General features: G+C 41.4%; 1 protein-coding gene across 5 annotated transcripts in view; it reads right to left on the bottom strand.

Moving 5' to 3' along the window:
* The window catches only part of RNF144A (ring finger protein 144A), a 321,607-nt gene that overhangs the window by 274,099 nt on the left and 27,178 nt on the right, over positions 1-20,330 (bottom strand). The window lies entirely within an intron of this gene.

The following is a 20,330-nucleotide window of genomic DNA, read 5'->3' as shown; positions in this document are numbered from 1 at the left end:
AAGAGGGGAGAAAAGGAAATTAGCTAAACTGCACGATTTGTTTGGGCCTCATCTCTTGTAATCGTCTTTTGTTCTGTCATTTTTTAGAAAGTGGCTCAGATAGATGGCAACTAAGCAGACCTCACACATCCAATTACACAGATTCAATCTGAGAAGGGGAAGGAGGTAAGAAAAGGTGGTTTAACTTAGAGAAACAAGTCACGAAGAATTTAACTGCGTGACAAGGAATGCCTACGAACTCAGAAAGTGACATGATACCGAGAGGGGTTCACCAATCCATTAAGGAACAGGACGCAGCCAACACAGAAGGTATATCAGATCCGAATGTGTTGTGTATTAATTTTCAAGCCCCTAAAATGGTTGGAAACTCACTTACCTCTAAGTGCCCACAAATATTTCAAACCAGAAACTCCTTGCTTGACCAGTAAGGGTAAAAATCAAACATACATTTTCAGATATTTAGTGTTCATGTTACCTGAGGACTCATGATATTACTATGATCCTGTCTGTTCAGGCCTCACTATCTCTTTGTGGAACAAGGCAAGATTCAGAAAAGGTGTCCTCCAGTATCTCAAACACAGATAGGTGGATTTCATGCATCAAATCACCACTTATAACTTAGCCTACTTCTAGTCCAAGTACAACTTCATCCTTGACCTCTGCTTCTCAGTGCTGAGGACAGTCCCCTTATTCATCCATCTTTTAAAATTATCAAAATGATCTTGTCATCTCCCTTCAGTGATCAATCACAGTTCAAACACCACCAAAAACTCAACACTGGCATCATGATGGCATAAACCATGGAGACCAGCAAGGCTGGGCCAGTCATTAACTGAAAACCTTCTTTGAATTAAATGCCTATGCTCAGTAATGGAAAAGGCATTGCCCTGCCTCTGGAAGTTTATGCTGTGGTTAACAAAATAAGACAAGTACATAAATATCTAAGCAAAATAGAATGGGGAAAAACAAATTTTTTTGTTGTTTTTTTTTTTGAGACAGAGTTTCGCTCTTGTTACCCAGGCTGGAGTGCAATGGCGCGATCTCGGCTCACCGCAACCTCCGCCTCCTGGGTTCAGGCAATTCTCCTGCCTCAGCCTCCTGAGTAGCTGGGATTACAGGCACACGCCACCATGCCCAGCTAATTTTTTGTATTTTTAGGTAGAGACGGGGTTTCACCATGTTGACCAGGATGGTCTCAATCTCTTGACCTCGTGATCCACCCGCCTCGGCCTCCCGAAGTGCTGGTATTACAGGCATAAGCCACCGTGCCCAGCCCTGTTTTTTTAATTTTCTAGTCAAATGTTAGAAGTTATCCCTATTTAAGTGAATTTAACTATCCATAATCTGATGAGATATGTGACTTCACAGATTAGGTAATGGGTGTTTAGTCAGAAGAATAAACAGCACCAAGTTTTGAAACAGGAGGTAGAAAGAAATTATTTAGGCAGAGAGTGAGGGCAAAAGAGTCCTCAGCAGAGCTTCCCTTCTAACAAAAATCAACGTCCCAGAATAATTTCTCTTCTAACAAAGAACAGCCTGAAAAATCAAGCTGTAAACATAAATAAGGAAGCTAGAAGCCTGCATGGGGGAATGCCAGCAGCTGCACCAATAGAAAACGGTTACCTGTGGGCCAGGCATGCCAAACACGGAGGTTCCATCTTCCCGTTTTTATTACCACATATACAGTAATAAATAAAAGGGCAACACGGTGCAGCTCAGGCAGAGAACCCACCTGCATAATAAAAGATTAGGGCAGGGGCTACCAGAGATTTGAGCCCTATGCAAATGGCACACCTGTACTAACCAGTCTTTTGCTCCGTATTTAGATCAGATATCACTTCCCCATCAGTTTGTTTATAAAACCCATGCATTTCACCATGGATCCAGCAACCTATTTTTCCAGGACCCCTCTCTGTAGCAGAGAGCTATTCTCTTTCTTTTGCCTATTAAACTTCCACTCTCAACCTCACCCTTCATGTGTCCGTGTCCTTCTTCTCCCTGATGAGACAACAAACCTCAGGTATTACCCCAGACAAGGAAGCTGTTTCAATTTCACATGTATTTAGTAAATGAGAGACAGATGTTCAAATGCCAATGAAACACTGTAGCTAAGATTATTTCCACAATACCACACACTGCCTAGGAGTTCCAAGAAAACACAGCATTTCCAGGTGGCCAAGCCAGGAATGCTTCGTGGAAGAAGTGCTATTTATGCTGGGCTATAAGGTTGGAGTGATGCTATGTGAGTGAAAGAAATTCTAGGCAGAAGGACAAAAGAGAGATGGATATTCAAACTCATGTGTCAGACATGAAGTATGACCTCAAGGATGTCATCCACAGCAAGATTCCTTCATCGGAGCTTTCCTCTCTTGCTCTTGAAATAAAATATAAATGGCATCATTAGGAGGCATGCATGTCTCATCTCTCCAAACACATTGCTATCTCCTAAGGCTGGATCTGTATCAAATACTCTGGATCCCAGGGACTGCACCCACTGTGCCCTGGGCACAGCAGGCACTCAGTTCAGGACTGTAAAAAAGCAGTTCACATTCTAAGAAAAAAAAAAACAGTGTACCTTTATAGGAATTCAATCTGGAAAATAAGATGCCTCCACCCTGCAGATAATAATTTGTCTCTTCCTGGTTATACTGTCGCTGCACATAATCATTATCATCTTAACATGTGAGTATAGCTGAAGACAGGAAATGTAATCACAACATGTTAAATAGCGATGAAGCAATAGACCTTTCTGCGATGTAGTAAGAGGTAACGAAAACTCATGGACTGATTTAACATCAGGCTTAAAAAAAAAACGCATGAATTATTCCTTTTCTAATTTATTACATGTTTTAAAGAGAAATTACACTAAAAGCCATAAAGAAGAAAAACCATCTAACTCCAAGAAAGACATCCAGAAGACCAAGGTGTATTTCAAATAGCAAAGCAGATTTTTCTGAAAGCTTTCCTCAGTACCAAACACACACATACACACACACAATTTAAATTGGCATTATACTGACTAATGACTTCATACAATCACTTCACTGCCAATTTCAAAATTAAGCACCCCCCAGTACTTTCTTCAGTTCTTCCTTCATGTTGAAGGAAGTAAACAAACCACTTGTGAGCCTGAATGCAGCAGAGAGCCTGAAACTGCCTGTCAACAGCTAAGGAGAAAAGAACTCTCATACCTCCACACCAGGGAACCCACGTATTTGCCAGGAACATTTTAGGTGTGGAAGGGCCTCGAGATTTACCTGGCGTGACCTTCACAGCGGAATGAAATACATGCCTGATCTACACAGAGCGCAAGTCAGTGCTCCTCAACTTCAATCTCCTTCTCTCTACACACCAATACTCCCGAGTCGTGATGAATTTCTCCTTCAATTAAAGATGGCGTTATACTTCCCCAGTTGTGTGTTGTGACCATCACTTTCCAGAACACATCCTTGGCCACTCTCATTGCCTTTACAAAAGAGTATCATCCAGGGGCTCAGGTGGACTCACCCTGACTCAACTTCTCTAACAGAAAAGCTAAAGTCCCTTCACGGTATGCCTTCTAAGTATCAGAAGCCACCTTCAGCTAGGCTATTTTAAAAAAAAACAGGCGAGGAAGGCAGATTCTAAGAGTTGATCTGGGAACCTCAAAGGTTTTCACTCTGTTGCAAAGACTCCATGCTAAAGGCACAAGGATCTATGTGGACATTATCCGTAGTCTATTCCAAGGAAAAAAATAAAAGGAAAAAGAAGAGGATTTTAGGGCTTCACTGAGTAAAAGGGCAAAACAACACAGTTTACTTTTCCTCCACCCATGCTTCCTTGAGTTTTCCAGTGGTCTCCATTGCCATGAAATATCCTCCCAGATACTAGGGGTGAGACATACATTTCTTACTCTTAGAATCACAGAATGTGAGGGCTGGGAAGGTCTTAGGAAAACAGGCCACAGAGAGGAAGTAACATGGAGCAGCGTTGTATGATCCCTTGAGGGCAGGTACAGGTAACCCCTTGATTGAGCTCAAAATGCCTATTTGGCATAGACAAGTCCCAGGGAATCCAGAAGACTTGGGAACTTCACTTGCTTGTGCGATGGTTTGAACGTTTGTTCCCTCTGGATCATGTTGAAACTTAATCCTCAATGTAACAGTATCGGGGGTGGTGATCTTTAAGAAGTGACTGGGTTATAAAGGGTCTGTCCTCATGACTGGGTTAATCCATTCACAGGTTGATGGGCTATCACGGGAGTGGAGCAGCTGTCATGAGAGTAAGTCTGTTACAGAAGCCGCTCTGGTTCGGTTTTGTGCCCCTCGTCCTGTGCTGCCTTCTGCTGTGCTGTGATGCTGCTGCATGAGACCCCCACCAGCCCACCCACGAGGTCACCTGATCCGGGACTGCTCAGCCTCCAGGACTGCAAGAAATAAATTTCTTTTCTTTATAAATTACCCAGTCTCGGGTACTCAATTACAGCAACAGAAAATGAACTAAGACATCCGGCAGCAGCTCTCCTACCTGGATGTGCACACGCACAAGTACGTCACGATCCCTGTTTTCTTAATAAACTTTTAAATAATCATGCCAATGTGCCATGTTCCACTTTCACTTCCATCCCACCTTTCAATCTCTCTGCTCCCTTTTCATAGTCTCTGACTCCTGGTCACGCCCCAGTGCCCCACTGAGAGAACAAGTTGTGAAAGTTACAAGGCCTCCTGAGACCCTGCGATCGGAGCTCCCTGGAGTTACAGACAGGCTGGGGCGCTTCTGACACATCAGATCACCAGCCTCACACCCAGAGCTGTGACTTGGCCACACAGATGCGGAGGCCCTGTCCTCTCACCGAGGGGGTTTATTTGGAATGAGTCAATGGGGTGCTTCACCAGGAGCATCACATGTTCTCCGCTCCAAGTGCAGACAGGGAGCCAACACTGGAGAGCAGCCACTGGACCTCACGCTGCACCCGCAAGATGACCTAAGGCACCACTGAGGGAGCCACTGGGTAAAAGAGACGCTTTGGAATAGTGTCCAAGCACCTTTCAGCAGGGCCTACTCTCAACCTTGATCTCTGCACAGCCCACCCCACTGCCACCTTGCAGGTGAGACAGCAAACCCACGTCCTCTTCTCAACTCCCCCAGTGGGTTTGTGAGGAAGACGGCAGCTTCTTAATAACGGCACGCTGGAGGGTGCCTAACATTTGCTTTCTGCTATATGGGAGCTTAGCTTATGGTTGAACTGGCCTAGAGAGAGTACAAAATCGCTTCAATGTACAAAATCGCCCAAGAAAAGACAACCCACCCTACCTGCTACAAGTGGAAGTGATTGTGCACCAGAGACCGGGTGGGATGCGTCATCAAGCAAACTTGGATTTTAAGTCTGCCCCGGCCACTGAGCAGCCTGGCAGTGCTGAGCTTCAGCTCTCTGTCTCTCTGTTCTCTCTTGTACAAAATAAGCTGAGGATGACGCCTTCTTCATGAGGTGCTGTGAGAAGTGAACCAGGTCACTTGTGTAAAATGCCCATCCCTGCCTGTCGAAGGGGGTTCTCCATAAACAACAGTTCTCTAAATAATGTCGTTCATTATTGAAAGTCAACATGAAACTCATGAACAAAACGGCTCTCAAACATTTGCTTAAAGGAAAAAAAAACACAACTAAAGCTCTCTCATGTTTAACAGAAACACATCACAACATAATTCCAAGTATTTCAAAGAAGTGGCCAGTGGTGTGGGCTATCCTCCAGTGTCCTCTGTGTGACAAAATTAATCCTTCTTGGCACACAGGCGGCAACCACAACAAGGAGGCATGAAGGGGAGGCTTCAGCTTCCTGATAGCCATGGGGCCCATGGGGCTCCTGTGACATCTGAGTTCATTCCCATGAAACTAAACAAGGCGGTAGAAATGTCCACAGTGAGCCCTGCACGGGGACCGAGGCAAGGGGCATGCAGCACCTGGCCTTCCTGCTAGATACGCCTGTGCACCTGGACTGACCGCCCTTGGAGGCAGCAAGCAGGCCCACATGGAACCAGGAAGCACCTCAGTTACCTCACAGAAATTCAGGGTAGAAGCAAAGGGACTCCAAGACCTCCATCCCAGCTCAGTCACATATGGTATTTGATTTGGGGGAAGGACAGTCCTGCTGCGGAAACAAAAGCAGCTTGTAGACACCTGGCCTACTAGTGGCTAAAGTCCCCATAGGGTCTGACGTTCTATGGCTTAACCCTGTCACTGTGTCTAGTATTCTGTAAATACGGTAAGGCCACCTGCCCTGAGGGTCACAGGACATACAAGAGGAAAGTGGCACACGTGTTGCTCTCTGTGTCTACACGTGGTGCCAGCAGACGTGGGGGAGCAGCCTCATGAGCACAGCCGGGCTGGGCCTCCTCTGCTTCCTCCTGCGGGATCCACAGGAGCAACTGTCTGATTGGGAAGGCAGCCAGCCTGGGACCCTCCAGGAAATCCGTTATAGCCACGTGGACAGTCCCTCAGAATCACGGATACTGAACCCTCTTCAGCTTTGTACATCAACATCCCACACACTCCCCACCATGACACAGGAGAGAGGCTGCCGCGTTAGCGCAGGGTGCTGGTCACAGCCCAACATTTGTAACTCCCAGAGGGAGCCCGAGCTCCACCACGAATGACAGAAGTGGGCCACAGGGGTTATTGCTCAAGGTCTATGCTCAGAGAGAGCTATGAATCACTAAGACAACTGGCTTGAGAACTTTCACCAGCTGCTCTACCTAAAATGCAACATTCTTTTTTTGTCCCAAACTGGGTGGTCACCTGGGGGTGGGGGAGGAAAGCAAGGAAGGCTTGACCTTGTCTGTGTGTTTGTTCTGTGTCTGGTATGGCAGGTGGCTGAGTTACTGTGCTGTGTCCTCCGATTACTCCATTTTGCTTTCTGTTACTTCACCAGCGCAGAGCAGAGCCCTGCAAGGGGGCTGCTGAGGCCAGGCAGAGCAGAGATCAAGTTCCACCTTCCAGGAGGAGACAACACGCCCAGGGCCCTGTGGTGGCTGCGCATGACAGCTTGGCTGCAGACTACTGTGTGCTTCCATCTGTCACCTTCCAGTGCAATGTGACAGCAGCCCTCCGGCGATCCATCTGCTTCCCTGGAGTTCCATCCTGACTCCCCCACCCCACTCTGTCGTTGCCTAACTGGGCACATCCAAGATTAGGCAGCCTCAGCTGCAGCCCCCAGAAGGAAAGCTAAGAACCTCACATCGAGCTGCTAAAAAACAGACATGTTGAGATTGAGTGGTAAGAGGCGGGGAGCTAGTGATGGCCCACAGTCCCTGCAAGGCAATATAGAAGCTAAGATTGGAAAAGGGTAGGAGGAAACAAGGACATTTTCTTTTACTTAAAATAAAAGCATTTGCAAAGAGGTAGGTCTCAGAAATGCCTTTCAGTGTCCTCTAGGATCTCAGCAGAAGTCTAGACCAGAGGACTTCTAAAGTCCAAGTATTTAGAGAGATTACAGTGTCATTCAATCCCAGGAGCACCTGCTGAGGGCCAGCTCGATGCAAAAGTGTGCAGAGTTGCTTGGAGGAGATACAGACATAAACCACGTGGGTACACACCCCCCTGCCAATCCCACGGCAGCCTCTATGCAGTGGGCTCTCTGCACCTGGTGTGGTCAGTGTCAAGATGCACATCAGGTAGACCAGTTTCCCTCTGAGTAAGCGCAACATCCAGCACTTACCTGCACACAATCACATCCCCCAGTCACACTTTGCACACATGTACAATGTAAAAGGGAACTTTTTAAAATGCAGTTCCTTCATTCAGCAAACATTTACCACTGCCTTCTGACCTCTGAGCACTCTCAACACCAGAGCAGAGGTAAGGCCTTCTACGCTGAGCTCACAGCCCAGACGCAGCTGGTAAATCCCTATACGCAGGGCAGAGGGATGCAGGATTCAACAGAGGCAAGCATGCAGGCCAGAGGAGGGGTTTCTCAGCCAGAAGGACTCTCAGGAACAGCTTCCTGCAGACACTCAACCAAGGGCAGGGAACGTCCAGTGAGAAACCACGCCACCAAAGGGTGATCTAGGGCCATCAATTCTTCCTTATGTTCCAGCTGGAGTGTGCTGGGGGCCTGAGAGTAAATGAGGCTGCAGCCAGGCCAGAGGCCTCCTCACAGGTTCAGGAGAAGAGTCCACACTTTGCTCTTGATGCCCCGAGAACTACTGAGGGAGTTTTCCACAGAGAGCATTTTCATATGCATGTCATTTCAGCATGATTTTCTACAGTCTGAGGCAAGGAAAGCAGTCAGAACTTTGCTGCAGGTAAGTAATAATTTGCAAGCGCCCTGCATATCTTTCGGAGCATACATATGTGCTGAAAGCTTATCAGATAATGTGTGAGGGGGTGAACTATAAGCCGCCAAGCCTCCCGGAAGCATGTAGGTTGTTCTTCCACTGAAGCTGAGTAGTGTCCCAGGATGCCACCAGATTAAACAGAGCATCCTAAAGCCAGACTCGAGATGAACCGTGAGCCAAGCAAACAAAAATCTCAGTCTAAGATCCAAGAGACCCAGACTCAAGACCCAACTGCAAATTAAATTCATGAGACCTTGGACCATTCCACAGTGCCATAAAGCCTCAGTATCATCATCTACAACTGCCCTACTATTTCTCACGGGGCTGCCATGGGGATCTATGCAATGACTGACAGAAATGACATCCACAAAGATGTGTGGTGCACACATGAGATTAGGGAGCTGAAAGCTGCTTCTTCTGGAGGCACCGCTGACTCTATAGTTTGACTATTTCACAACCATTTCAGGTACACACCGTGTACTGGATACAGAGAAAGGTGACTAGCCTCAAGGAGTTTACGGAAAAGTAAGCGGCTATAACTGTGTGTCCTATCCCCCACACCCCACCAAAAAAAAAAAAAAAAACAGAAACAAGAAAAGAATTTGCCAGTCGGCAGCCAGGACTCCTGAGTGTCTGACACAATCCTCTATGAATCAGACAAGTCCCTTAACATGTAATCTGGGCTATTTTAGAACCCCCAATAAGCTTTAAATGGGTGAGGAGGGATTGCCTTATTTTTAAAGGTCCCAGAGGGCTTGAAGCCATGTTATAATATTTTTATAGCCTCTTTCAGAGTCAGGAGCTGTACGGATTTTGTACTCACCCTGAATTTAACTAGTACTTAAGTGTGCTGATTATAGCTGCAAACACACTTCTCGTTCCAGTGTGTGGTTGGAGAGGTGGACAGAGAAGCAGCTTTGGAAATTTACAGCACAGAAATAGCATGTGGTCTGTCTCCTTGAAAAGAATCAATCCCTCTGTGACAACAGCTAGAAGACCAGCAAAGGGCCTGTAGCAAACAAAAGACAGTCATTAAAATGGGGCTTCTTGTCACCATATCCCTGTCTTGGGACACTGGAGAGGCGTTTCCAGTCTGGGAGACACCAACAAAGCCGGCTGCAGGCACGGAGCTGGGGCACAACAGACAGAGCAAGTCTGGCTGGAAAATCAGGGATCATCCAAGCAAAACATCTAGACACAGCACTGATTTTAAAAGAAATAATTAAGAAAGAAAACGCACCAGACACTTCCTAATTGGCTTTGCATGAAGGAGCAACTCTATTTGGCTGTGGAAGTGAACTGTGGATGGCAGGAGGGACTGGAACAGGCTGAGAAGAACAGATTTGTCTAGCCACTGGCCAGCCCTGGGACCCCGCAGGCCTCTGATCACTCCTCTGTAACACGAAGGCCTTAAATATAGGGATGGTCTTGTGGGTTTCGTGGAGGAGAACCATGGAGAGAAGCCTTAGTTGATGGGGGTCACAGGTGCCCTAAACTTATTCCTATGTGGGCCTGAGCTGAATTTTATTTTTATTTATTTTTAAGACACTGGGCGTCCATAAGACTTCCATTGGAAAATGGATCACCACAAAACTACTCCCAAAATTTTGAAAACTCTGTACTGCATGATCCCTATGATTTCCTTTAAGTGTTCATATTTGGACACAACAGTGTTGCCTTACAGTAAAACAATCAAAGGAAAAAATGTCTCCTATCTTACCCTAACAAGCTCTGTCATTGTGCTGTGGACACTCTAATAAACATGTTTGATAATGAAATCCTGATTTGTCCCCAAATTTCAAGTCACACAGAAAAAACAGGGCAAAGAGGTGTCTATTTTTATGAATAACACTTATCTTCTTGGATAAGGTAGTGCATGGGTCACCTTATAAATGTTGATATATGTTTACTATAGGAAATAAGGTTAAAAAACTATAGAATGAAAATAATCTAGAATATCAACTTGATAACAGCTAAGTTTACCAGTGCTGTGTTCCTTCTACATTTGCAAAGTGTGTCACATAGCCCTAGACTTACATGCGTGAATTTAAAAATATTTTTTCTACACTGAAAATCTGTTGTGCCTACTTAACTGAAAATCTTTGTAAGTGTCATGAAAAACTTATCAGCGAAGAGGTCCCATCTTCTTTGATGCTCCATCCAAATGATGAAACAGGTTTGAACAAAAGGGCCACTCAGGTCTTCAGTAGCAATAAAAATAAAATTGCAGACTTCCACTTCCCTCATTATGACGAATTAGATTCTACAAAGACCCTTTCCACCAGGAAATAAATAAAGCCCAGTTAAAACAGATTGAACTAAAAAATAAATAAGCATCCTAGCTTATAAACCTGTAAGTCAACTACAGAATTCTAAGGCTTTTAGAGTTTTTAGGAACTGAAAAGTTAAGACTTTTTTTTAACTTTTTGTGAACACAGAAAAATATCAGTGGTGACTACTGAGAGAAGAGAAACAGAAGGTATAACTTCCAAATTATAAAAGAAAAAAAGGAGTAAAAATATAAAGAAACAAATACGCATTTAAAAAACCAGAAAACAGCATAAAATCATCTGGAGAAAAAACCCAAATGTATTAAAGATCATAGGAAATAAATGGATTAAACTTGATAACCAAAAGAAAGAAATGGTAAAGCTAAATCTTGAAAACAGATAAATATACCTAAAACCATAAGAAATTGGAGAAATCAGAAGTCAAAGAATGGAGAAAAGTGATCAAGAAAAATGCCAACCAAAAGAAAGCTATCAGGCAAAACAGGCTTTAAGTTCAAGACCAGCCTGGCCAATATGGTAAAACCCGTCTCTACTGAAAATACAAAAAATTAGCAGGGCATGTTGGTGCGTGCCTGTAGTCCCAGCTACTCAGGAGGCTGAAGCAGAAGAATGGCTTGAACCCAGGAGGTGGAGGCTGCAGTGAGTCAAGATCGCGCCAGTGCACTCCAGCCTAGACGACAGAGCAAGACTCTGTCTCAAAAAAAAAAAAAAAGAATAATAAAGCATAACTAGAGAAAAAGAAGTTAATATATTATCAAAGGCTCAATTCATTAAGAAGCCATAAAATTCTAAATTTGTATATATCAAGTAACTTCAAAATACACAAAGCAAAAACAACAGGCTTACTGAGAAAAATGCCAAGCACACCACTGCACTGAGAAAACTCACTACACATTGCTTTAAAACGGCAAACGTGCAAAACCAGCAAAAATGCAGAAAATAGGAAAAGCACTGTAAACAATCTTGATGTGATAGATTGTAAAACCCAGAACCAATAAACTGGGAATTCACAGTTTTCTCAAAAATACACAGAACATTCACAAAAGCTTACATTATGCTGGGACATAAAGAACAAGTCAGCAAATTTCATATAAATGATATCACATGGACCATGTATTCTGACCTCAATGCAGTTAAGATAGATATTGATAATGTAAAGATTCCCCACGTTTGAAAATTGTGAAAGACTCATCAATAACCCATGGGTTGGCTGGGCACAATGGCTCACACACATAATCCCAACACTTTGGGAGGCTGAGGCGGGTGGATCACCTGAGGTCAGGAGTTCGAGAACAGTCTGACCAACATGGAGAAATCTTGTCTTTACTAAAAATACAAAATTAGCCGGGCATGGTGGTAAGTGCCTGTAATCCTAGCTACTTGGGAGGCTGAGGCAGGAGAATGCTTGAACCTGGGAGGCGGAGGTTGCAGTGAACCGAGATTGTGCCATTGCACTCCAACCTGGGCAACAAGAGTGAGACTCTGTCTCAAAATAAATAAATAAATAAAATAATGAGTTACAGAAAAATATGTAACTTAAAAAAATGTAGAACTAAATATTAAAGAGAATATTATTAAAGAAAACTTATGAGATGCGATTAAAGCAGTACTGAGAAGAAAATTTTTTTTGAGACAGAGTTTTGCTCTTGTTGCCCAGGCTGGAGTGCAGTGGCACGATCTCAGCTCGCTGCAACCTCTGCCTCCCTGGTTCAAGTGATTCTCCTGCCTCGGCCTCAGAAATAGCTGCGATTACAGGCACCCACCACCATGCCTGGCTAATTGTTTACATTTTTAGTAAAGATGGGAGATGGGGTTTCATCATGTTGGCCAGGATGGTCTCAAACTCCTGACCTCAGGTGATACACCTGGTTTAGCCTCCCAAAGTGCTGGGATTACAGGTGTGAGCCACTGCACCCGGCCCTGAGAAGAAAATTTATAATCTTAAATGTGTATATTTTAACAACAGGGCTAAAAATTATTGAGCTGTTTTTAGCTGAACAAGTTAGAAAAGCAACTACAGCCCAAACTCAGAGCAAAAGAAGACCTATTACAAACAAAAACAAAAATAAATAAAACACAAAGTAAAGTTACAATACAGAGGGGTCAACAAAGTCAAGAATGCTATTCTTTGAAAATCATAATAAATGAACAATCTGGTAGGTTGGTTGAGGAAGAAAAAATAACAATTGTATTGTAACAAATAATATAAGAGATTTTAAAATCTGTGAATAATTTTATGCTAATCAAATTGAAAAGCAGGGAATTATGAACACACTCCTAAAGAAATACAACTTAACCTGGGCAGCATAGTAAGATTCCATCTGGATTCTATTCTACACATCTGGATACTATTTGTTCATTTTTTATTTTTTTTTTAAGTTATATATATAAATATATGCAAATATATATCTTAGTTTATATATATATATTTATAAATATATAGCTTAAGAATATTGAAGAAGAAACGAGTATAAATAATCTTACAAACTTTGAAAAAAACTGATTAGAAATCTTCCTACAATGAAATCACTAGGTCTCATTTTCAGTTGAGTACTACCAAAATTTCAACAGCAGATAATAAAAATCATACACAAAATCTTCTGATGAATTAGGAAAAATCGGAAAAAAAACACACAAAACCTCCCTCTTAAATCAGACAAAACCAGTTAAGGAAAGAAAAAATATAAGCCAAACTCTCTCATGAGTAAAGAAGCAAAAATTTAAAACAAAATATGAACAAATAGAATCCAGATGTGTGTCAGATGTGTATTTAAACAAGCTGGATTTATCTTAGAAGTATAAGAGAATTTAACATTTGAATATACTGTAAATGTAACAGAACATAATAAAAACTGTGAGCACCACGTGGTCCTCTTAATAGATGCAGAACAAGTCTTTGATGAAATTCAACATGTATTTATGATTAAAAACATAGAATACAACTCTACAAATTAGAAACACAAGGTAATTTCCTTAGCCTAACAAAGGACATTTAGAAAAATACGATAGCAAACATATTCTTGGTTCCCTATAAAACTCAGGCTAGAGGAAAGAATATCTGCTATTACTTCAATTCAACAATGTACCTTGGGCTGTAATGCAAAAATGAAAACAGTAAAAAGAAATCAAAAGTATAAGAACTGAAAATGAATAAACAATACTTTCATTATTTATAAAATACATTATATGTACAAGAATCTATAGACAAAATATTAAGAATACCAAAGGTTTAGTAAAGTGACTGGATGCAAGATCAATATTAAAAAGGTAATTACATTTATGCACTCCAGCAAAGATTCCATTTCCAAAGGTATAAAAGAAACTAAGGTACTAGGAGCAAATTCAGCAAAAGATAAGTAAGGTGTATATCTAGAGAAAAGTACAAAATATAGAAGAAGTTTAAGACATAAATACATGGATAGTGATATACTGTTCATGGATGAGAAAAGTCAGTATTACAGAATATATCAATTCTTTCTAAACTGATCTACAGGATACAAGGTTTAGCAATCAAGAATGCTTGAAATAGCAAGGGAAGATTAGTAGGTAGTTCAGGGGAAAGGTGGGGTGCCAGGGCAGCAAGATATAGGAGCACCATTCACATCCACAATGCTTTTGTTTGAAAGATAGGCTAATGGGTATTCATTAATTATGCTTCAAAACTTACATAATGAAGTTTTCCACAGGTCAAATTCTACTGAATACAGCTCTTTAAATGCACTGCTTAGAACAATAAAATGGCAGAATCCTGTTTTCATTAAAAGATGGGTATCTTTTTATCCCTCCTAAATTTTCTAGAGGGGTAAATCAAAAAATAAAAATTAATAATAATGATGATGATGATCATAGTTTTTCTCTGGGGAAGAAGGTAGAGAACTTAAATTTTTAGTTAATACACTCTCTGTAGTGTAATAATTTTACTGTGTATGTATATTTATTTTTAAAATAAATTATCCATAATTACTTAACTAAGTAATTCCTTAGAAAACTTAAAGAACTCAAAGACAAAAGTTAAGATTAAGAGCAAAGACAGATCCTGAATGAATCCTGAAAATCCAATGTTGATCTGTCAATGAATTTAAAGAACACATAACTACCCTGACTGAGTGCAGGTCTCTGAAATGGAAGTCCTGGATTTTGTTCGCACCCTCCTCACTTCACTGTCTCTTTTGCCAGAGACTCGGCTCTGTGCTAAAAAGACCTAGACTGCCTCCAGGGCCAGCTCTCAAAGTCTGTGGATTTTCATCCTTTTAATAAAGAGGATGTCCTTTAATACCTGTCCTATATGAGAACCTTCCTTGGACCATGTCTTTCAATCATTCTCTAGTCTACCAGAAGTTTACTGATTTCCTTAAAAAAGAAAAAAAAGAAAGAAAGAAAAAGGACTGTGAAATGCCTTCCCCAGGCTAACCCTCTCTTCAGAGACTCTGAAATGTGATTTTTTTTCCTCCATCCTGGAACAATTTATATATAAACCTCCCATTTGTAGTTAATGCTCACGTTCAGTTGACTTACTCACGTAATAAGAGAAATAGCAGGCTCTTCATTCAGATTCTTCCAAACCTCAAATTGCATTAGACTTGCTTTCTGGGAGGTGTCGATGATAATATTATATTCTCTGGAGCTGACTTTAGCCTGCACCAAAGTTTCAACTTGAATTGGACAAAGCAGACCCAGAGGACCCAGACAAGGATCAAAAGCACCATGTGGTCATCTTGCATGGCCTACGCTTTCAGGGATGGACAGACACCCCAGAGCCCAGTGGTGCCTCTCCTCTGCCCCCGGTGACCTTGTCCACCAATGGACTTCACAGTGGCATTCCTAATCTCTGCAAAATAATTCATCTGATTTCAATATGTGCTTCCTCCTACAGCTGGCTGGACACCATTATTTCTGGTACTCAAGTTCTCTTCTGAAGCATATAAAATACCAGCTGATAGTCCTTAAAATGGCTCCTCCAAAACACCAATGTTCAGAAATGATCCACTCCACTCCCACCACACCCAACCCCATCTGGACCCTGCCAGGTCTTAAAATCCTAAATCACTTCCATTTGGAATCAAGATGTTTTCCAAGATGTTCTAATCTCCCCTGCTTTCCTGGTGCTAAAAGTCACCTCTTAAGGGTCCCTGCAAAACTTTTATCAGGCAGAAAGGTAAAGCGAGACTTGAAAATGGAGCATCCTGGGCTTGTTCCAACTCCACCAATGGCCCGTTGCCTCATCTTGAGCAAGCTTTGTTCAGTCTTTGTTCTCTCAGTTGGATGACAGGAAGCACTATGGCTCACAGGGGCATTGTGTAAGCTGGCAAAATAACCATGCAAATGGAAGTTCATTTATAAACATCAAAGTGATAAACAAATGATAGCTGTCAGCAGCAATCATGTGTCATTTCATGCGTCCCTAGACCTCTGGACAGGATCCAAACTTGCATGGCTCCAGGAGCTTGAGAATAAAAATCAATCTCCTCTAAGGCTGTCCCTTCTTTCTGTGCTGCGAACAAAAGACATCCCTCAGCCAGATCTGAATCTCCCAAATTCCTGCAACACAGCAGCACTATCAGAGTATTCTCCCCTGAGAGAACAAAACATGTAGACCATCTCAATACCTAGTCTTCCTTGCAGCTGGGAGCAACAGAGCTCTCTGGTATCTTGTTTGTATCTGCTGAGTTTCCATGGTTTAGCAGAGCTGCACCAGGTACACACACTGACCTCCTTCCCTCTTCCTTCAGGACCTAGATTGGGCTACAGGTGGTCATTTCATGTGCTTTTAGTTCTTAGCCTGTAGCTAACACGTGAGTGACTAATATCTGAATGTTGATTACACGTTATGAACAATTTCCCCACCCTTCAACACATCTGATCCTGAGAGACAGCCTCTGCCATTCCCATTGTACAATTAAGAAATCCAGGCTCTGAGAGGAAATGGCTTCTCCAGATCACGTGAGCAGGACGGCGAAGAGCCAGGCCTCTCCAACTCTCCAGCTCCACCTCTTCCCACTGACCCTCTCATCTGCTCTGTGTGGCCTGCAGTGGAGGCTGCCCCCTTTTTTGACTTAAATATGGCTTAAAATAATTTTTAAAAGCTACTCAGGCCCTTTGCATGTCCCCCAATTGCCATCAAAAAACTTCATAAGAACTACAAATTGCTGAAAATGATGTAATTTCTGGCATATTCCCTTTTAAAAAGTAAGTTGTTATGTATAAATTTTTTCTTTTTGGTGCCACAAAGAAAAATTAGTACTGGGACAAAGGATCTCTCAGCAAAGCAATTCTTTTTACTTCCTGCAGAAAGAGTACTTCCGTTAGCAATCTTGCCACGAGAGTACAATGAACAAAGGAAAGCAGACATATTTATTTCTTATGCATTTGGGGTTGTCCTTACTTCTGTGTCTGATCTCCGTTGGCTGGAGCCAGACCTCACAATCTAAACTAAAACTTGATTGGCTAATAACTTGAAACTTTTTTCTAAACAGGTAAAAGCAATGGAGAGCAAAAAAAAAAAAAAAAATGGAAGTCCAAATAAGGAAGAAACATAGGCTGCAACCTGGGACATGCCTGTGAGCACGTCCAGCAGATATCTTGGTTAAAGTACAAAGATACAGAATGTAGTACATGTCTGTAAGCATGTCTAACAGCTACATAGGATAGGGCTTCTAGCAAAAAGCATGAAGGCTTTTGAAGAAAGTGTTTAAAACAATTATGTCTAACACGAATTTTTCTTAAAAAAGAAAGGAAACTTTGAAGAGGAAATTTTCTACTTCTCACATAAGTCAATGTTAGTTAAAAAAGATTTAGTTTTTGATCTATCACTATTTTATATATGTAGAAACTTTCTTCTTGGGTAGAAATTTTATAGCATTCCTTTATTTCTCTGAAACTATATTACCATTGTTATTCTCCTGACATAATTTTTACTTCATGTAATGTAATCTAGGATTCTTTGTCTATATTTTACTAGCAGAAATATTTTACTGATTTTAAAAATTAAGAAAAGTATTAATTTTTGAAATAGCTTGTTATCATAAGGTTCCTACTATTAAAATTTACTACAATTGTAATGATTCTATAATTAATACAAACAGGATAAATATAAAATTAATGTATATTTCTTAAATCTAAAAAATAAACTTCTACTGAAAATAGAAGAATTTGGATTTTTTTCTCTTCAAGTTTGTATATCTACAGATAAATGTTACTTATATGTGTAATAAGACTCAATTCAAGATCAATTTTGTTCCAATTTTCCATTTTTATAGCTATAATAACTTCACTACTTTGTTCACATACATACACAGATGGACTAGAAGATACATTGTAAAAATGGAACCCAAGTCTTTGAACTTCTATGTATATGCCAAAAATAACATAGTAATAAAAGGAAAACTAACTTTAAGTGATCAGCTGACAACTTAATCAGCAGATCTTCCCACAAAAGTAAACCTTTGGGAATCACCAGATATGCAAAAGAATGTACAACCAAGACATTAGTCATTCAGGTCCAATTTCTGGGAAATACATCAAGAGGCTATACTAAGACTTCATAAATAACTGTACTCATTACTTTTTCACTTAGAGGCACCTTGTTTAAGTTAATATACTCAGAACGAGCTTGAAAAAAATCTTAATACGTGATTTTATTAAAAATGCTTCAGTTACATGTTTGTCAATATTATTTGTATGTTTAGCTCATTCTAATAACCTGAGAAACAAAGGAGGTTCTCACTATCAAATCGATCAGACCTATGTTCTACCAGAAGAGGTGTTATCTTATCTTTAAATTCAAATAAATGTTTTTACAATGACTATATATTTATGTACATACAATTATATGTATTATATTTATATCACATATATTTAGAGAGAGAGAAAGAAGGAAAAATAATTGTTAAAGTACTGAGAGATAAATTATGAAACACAGCTCATAAAACAGATTATTAAAATCAGTAAGGTCAGGCTTAAAACAAGATTGAGGTGACTGAATTATGTTGCCCATTTTATAACAAATTATAAAGGCAAGATACTAATGGTGTTCTCATCAGGCATGATATTTCTTTCATTATTGTATATGCATGTGTCTGTGAAACTCTGTTGTTAAATTTTTGGGAACAATCAAAAGAAACTGTAAGTTTAAAATAGGGACAAAAATACATTCATTTTTGCTAAGCCTCATGACCCAACATTTCCTACTGAATCTTCTTCTCTTTATCCCAGAAGCACAACATCACTCAGTCAACCATCCAGAACCCTTTTGTTCTAATCGCATCGCTATCCTTGACACATCCGAATGGTTCTCCCTGCCCAGGAGACAGATTCTACCTCTTCCTGACCGCAAATCTTCAGACTCCAGGCTCTAAGGGCCCCCCCAAGTCCTGCTGTCCGAGGGCCCAAGTTCTCCTCTCCTTTCCTCACAGCAGACTCAAAACTGTCTTGGTTGTGAGAATTCTTCTAACAATCGGCATCCATTTCTCATTGTCTTATTTTTTACTCTGGCCCATGCTCAAATTGTGGGAACTGGATTCCATATCCTCAGCTTGTCAACAGTACTTAAAAAAAAAAAAAAAAATCAACAAAAGAAACCACATTCTTACAAACAGAAGTCAGCCTATGTCTTCTCATTTATCCTCGGGGCCTCAAGCATGAGACCTTGCACATAGTGGATGCTCATTAAATGCCGACTTGATCTTTCTAGAGACATCTGTCTTATCATAGAAAACAGGCACTTGGCGTTCTCTCTGCCCCTCCAATATGGCATGTGTAAACACAGGGAAGGCTCAAAGAAGACTGACCCAGCAACAGACTGACTTCACATAGTAGCCTAGAGCACAGTACGTGGAGGAACATGACCGGAAGAGCTTAAACACAAAGATAAACAAACCCCAGAAAGCTGTAACTGAGCTAAATGTGGAAAATGTGGTTGTTAGGATGGATTTTCACAACACCATCAGCCGCTGCATCTCAGAACAGCATCTCTGTGTCCACTTCTAAAAATACTGCTCATTTCTCCATGTCAGCAACTCTGAAACCATGAGAAACTAGAGCCAGGTACCGATATTTTTGCTTCTGGTTCGTGCTTTAAAAGTGACCTTTGCCCTGAAGGCTAACTAGCCAGACCAGCAATGAGCCGGCCACACAAAGCTGTAGGTCCCCAGACATGGCCGGTCCCAAGGCTGAGTGAAGGTCAAGGCCAAGGCCAAATTTCTTAACCAAAGATTTCTTTTTAAACTACTGATATTTTCCACTTTGGAAAAACAAAACAAAACAGAACAGAACAAAAACCCGTATTTCAGATTTAACTACTTCAGTCATAGAAGGCTGAATTGAGGCTGGTTTATACTCCACGAAAACCATCTCTCTTTATAAATCCTAACCATTAAGAAGCATCTTTGCATGTGCTGGAATGTCATTTTCTAGTATTTTGGCCACTTCACCATGACTCTTTTGTGAATATGAAGCCACTTCACAGTTCTTGGACTTTGTTTGAGACAGAGTCCCACATAGAGCGTCCTGGGGGGTGGGCATGGCCAACAGAGAGAACACAAAATTCCACTTGGCCTCATGATGAGTTTCCTCCAGGGTACTTTAATGTCTCCCTCACCCCCGAGGAGTCTGTATCTCGGGACCAGTAAGTGCACGGCAAGGAAAGATGCAATAATCCTAATATGCTAAAGTTAACATTAAAAAATAAACATACATCTGGAATGCACTTATTTTCCAAGAAATAGAAGAGGA

Source organism: Aotus nancymaae, unplaced genomic scaffold (assembly GCF_030222135.1).
Source record: "Aotus nancymaae isolate 86718 unplaced genomic scaffold, 86718_ANA_hifiasm-v0.15.2.pri h1tg000057l, whole genome shotgun sequence".
NCBI classification, from domain to species: domain Eukaryota; kingdom Metazoa; phylum Chordata; class Mammalia; order Primates; family Aotidae; genus Aotus; species Aotus nancymaae.
This window is presented reverse-complemented; position numbering and strand designations above follow the sequence as displayed.